Here is a 3,848-nt window from a genome sequence, read left to right on the forward strand (position 1 = left end):
CTGCAGAGGCTTTCATGGATTTAGAGTCTATCCAGTCCTGAACTGCCTGTGGAGTGCTCCTGAGCAAGATACAAGATAAACCCCTTGTACATCTTGATAGCATTTACTTGCTCGAGAGCTGGTTTAGCAGATTACATCAAGGTCAAACGCCATCATTTCTCTTCCCCCAGCTCAGTGTCTCCAGATTGATTTGTGTAGAACGGGATGGATTTTGGCAGCTGGGAAGGGTCCTGCTCCACCTGCCCCGACCCCCAGCTGAGCATCCCATGGGGCCCAGCTATGAGAGCACCCCAAGCAACCATCCTGTGCTGACAACATTTCCAGCCTGCCATTACGATCATATTTTTGCTACTGCAACTCAGTAAATCCACAGAACTGATTGTAACTCGGTGGCGGTTTGTTTAGCAGTCCGGTGGCCTTAGGCGGCCAGGCTGCATTGCTGTGCTGCTGGGGGGGGAGAGGGGCTGCAGAGCTTCCAGCAATGAGTGCGAGCCACGAACCCCCAGCGCTCCGTGACTGGCTCCTGCATGGAAATGCACCAAAGGTCCTTGGGCAATTTCAAATCTCATCTTTCACCGTGATTTTCCCATGGTCCGTGGAGGTGGGAGAGCGGCTCTTTGCATTCAGGTTGGTATGGATACCAAAGTGCATCCTTGTGCTAGTGTCAGATAGGGAAACCTACTGCAGTCCTTCCTTAAGGATGAGAATACTCTGGTCTGCTCCACCTCTTTGGTTTTCCTAAACCCTTGCTCACCCCGGAGAGGCTGTGGGCAGGGAACTCACCTCTGTGGGCAGCATGCGAGAGGGGCTTCTACCCCCCCAGGAGGGAAGAGCTGGTGTTTCTCTTCCCGAGACAGGCACCTGGCCAAGTCGGCCAAGCAGGGAAGGGAGTGGGCAAGGGGCTGTGCTGGGGCTATGGGGGGTGTGGGGCAGCACTGAGGCATGTGGGGTGGGATGGGGGTTTGGCAGCACCAGGGAGGCAGCAGGCAGGGCTGGCAGCCTGCATCTCAGGGACATGCTGGAGCATCGCTCCAGTTTGGGGGTGGCGATGCAATCTGGTAAGATGGTTAATCATTTCTCTTTCTGGTAACGTGGAATATGCCCTTATTAATCACTGATGCCAGGGCCCTCCTGTGCCTCCATCTCTCTGCTCCAGCCTGGCTGCGTTGTTCGCTTCCCCTAAATACACATTTGCCCTTTACACACTAAGGCATGTTAAGTATCTCATTACAGAGTTGCTATACAGAGTGTTTTATTTCATGCTTTGTTAAGGACAGAATCATTTAAATGCATCCTGGCAAAGGATCTAATAAGAAATTAGTCAACTTTCTGAAAGCATAAAATATGTTTTAACAGCAACATCCGTTAAGAATTAGAGTTCACATGACAAACAATCTGCTAACACACCAGCTTTAAGGACTCAAGGTCCTGCAGGAACACTCTGACTGTCCCATTGTGAGCCAGTGTCCCACCGTGTCCCACTGTGTTCCACTGGCCAGCAAGCCCACTCCCCTCACCTCCTGGGGCTCTGCCACTTCCTCCTTGATGGACAACCCCATCTTTTTCCATAACGGAGAAACCGTTTTGCTGCACAGCACTAAATCAAAGAGCTGAGCTGTGGCCAGACCGGTGGCAGTGTGAGAGTAGCTGCTGGCTCCTCATCCCGGGTTTGGGCTGGGAGAGGAAGCCTAGAGCATGCAAGAGCCTCGCAAAACTTGTTAGGGAAGGAGAGTTGATGCTGGCACTGCCTTGGGGACTGATTCTTCCCCATCACCCCATGGCAGGATGACCATGGAGGCCAGGCTCAGCCCAGGGGTGGGATGGAGAAGGAAGCAGAGACACTCAGAAATGAGTAGAGGGTACAGGGGCTCCCGGGCCACTCCACCAGCAGCTCACACGGGGACACCAAGACACCCAGCCTCCCCCAGAGGAGCCCCGAGGGGGATTATTCAGAGCTGACACAAGTCAGTGGTTGCAGATGATGTGTGTGAAATGCCTCCTAATATGCTAAGAGAATCAGCTAATGAATTTGCTGAACCACTGCTAATTAAAGAATTAATTTTTTAAGTGGCAGGAAACATAACGGGAGTGGCCAGGCAGCCCTTGGTAGCTGGGACTGTCCTGCCTGCCGCTGGGTCTGTGGCTGAAAGCAGGGAGCAGCGGCTTGGGGTGGGCACGGGCCCAGCCCCGGCTGTGCCGGGGAGCCGAGCTCAGGACCAGCCCAGGTAACTGCAGCTCATGCAAGGGCTTTCCAGGATGGAGGAGCAGGAGCAGCTCTGGGACTGCCCTGGCATGGCCCAGCGAGAGGAGAGGCGAGCTCCTCTGCAGCAGGGTGGGAGGTATCGCTTCACAGACCTGGACAAAAATACATCTCCATCCTTGGACAATCAGATTTTGGAAACTCCATCCTTCCTGCTAACTCTCCCAGCCTTTGCCTTGCCCTGTTGTGTTTCTTTATCATCTTCAATTCTTGCCAGAAACTGCTTTAATTTTCCAGAAGACGGAGCAAAGTTGACTTTGAGCAGGCTGCTTTTGCCCGTCCCACCTGCCCCGCAGGCAGCCAGGGATATCCCCCATCCCAGAGTGCATTCCCCAAGGGTGACTCTGGGCTGCTTTCGCTGCAGAGCAACCATTCGGAGCAGTGACCACTGCTTATCCTTGCGCAAGGTGCAGCAAGAATAACCGCTCGGTTATAAATGAAGCTGACAGGGACCCCTGGGACATTCAAGGCCATCCCATTGCCACTGTGGGTCCCTTTTCTCCCTGGCACTCGTGGAGGTGACAGTGCTGGGGTCCCTGGTCCGTCTGGGCAGACGCTCTCACCTCGCAGTGTGTAAGCCCGTGTCCTGTAAAGCACATCCAGCACATCCAAATAATGCAGGAGCTGGGTGTTATGCATGCAAGTCAGCTCCGAGCGAGCACACACCTCTGCAGAAAGCGGAGCGGGTACCTGAGTGTTTCCAGGATCAGTACTTAAATGTGGAATGAGAGGCACCAGTTGGATGGCACAAACACGCCAGGGGAGCCGCAGTGTGCCCAGGGATCATGAGCAGCATAACAAACAGACGAGCTCTTGCAAGCTGCCGAGGTGGGTTTATGGTCCCCTACAACTTTCTTCTCCATCAGGAGTCCTCTGTGCCAAACACTCGGGATGGGCAAGGAGAGCGCGTGGCTGACGGCAGCGTTCGTGTGCCCACGCCGGGCAGGAGGCACACAGGCTCCCCCAGCCTGGGCAGCACCACGGAGCAAAGCCAGGCAAGCTCCTCGATGCTCACCCACTTCCTCAACTTCTTCCCAATTCTGCCCCAGCATTCACGCAATGAGCTGCAATGAGGTTACGATTATGATTAGGGCTGGGGAGCTAAAGCAGCTCATACCAGCAGAGCTCTCGTAAACCCACTGCACCGCAGTGTGCCCGGCACGGTGCTCACCGGCTGCATGACAGCCAGACTAATGCTAAGGCATCAGAAGCAGAAAGGCATTAAAAGCACAGAGTGATGTAAAGAGCAGTAGGACTCTAAGGGAACTGTACTCCCTCGCAGCAAACACCCTGCCGTGTCCCTGTGTTTCAGGTTTCACACCACAAGGCTCCTTTCTTCCTTTCCATTCTGGTCCTACCGTAATTACCAGAATGTGAAATGCAAAAAATCATGTTGAATATAACATAAGCATTGTGCTTTTGTTGAAAGTATCTGTAACACTTACTGTAATGAAGTGCCCAGGGAAAGCCAGGGGTTTATTGTGCTTTGCTGGCTGCTGCTCCAGTCCCCTGTCCCACAGAGACCCGGCACCGTGGCGGGCACATGTCCTGACTGCCCCCGCAGACATGTCACAGCAGCTCCAACCGC

Source organism: Eurypyga helias, unplaced genomic scaffold (assembly GCF_000690775.1).
Source record: "Eurypyga helias isolate BGI_N326 unplaced genomic scaffold, ASM69077v1 scaffold18356, whole genome shotgun sequence".
NCBI lineage: Eukaryota > Metazoa > Chordata > Aves > Eurypygiformes > Eurypygidae > Eurypyga > Eurypyga helias.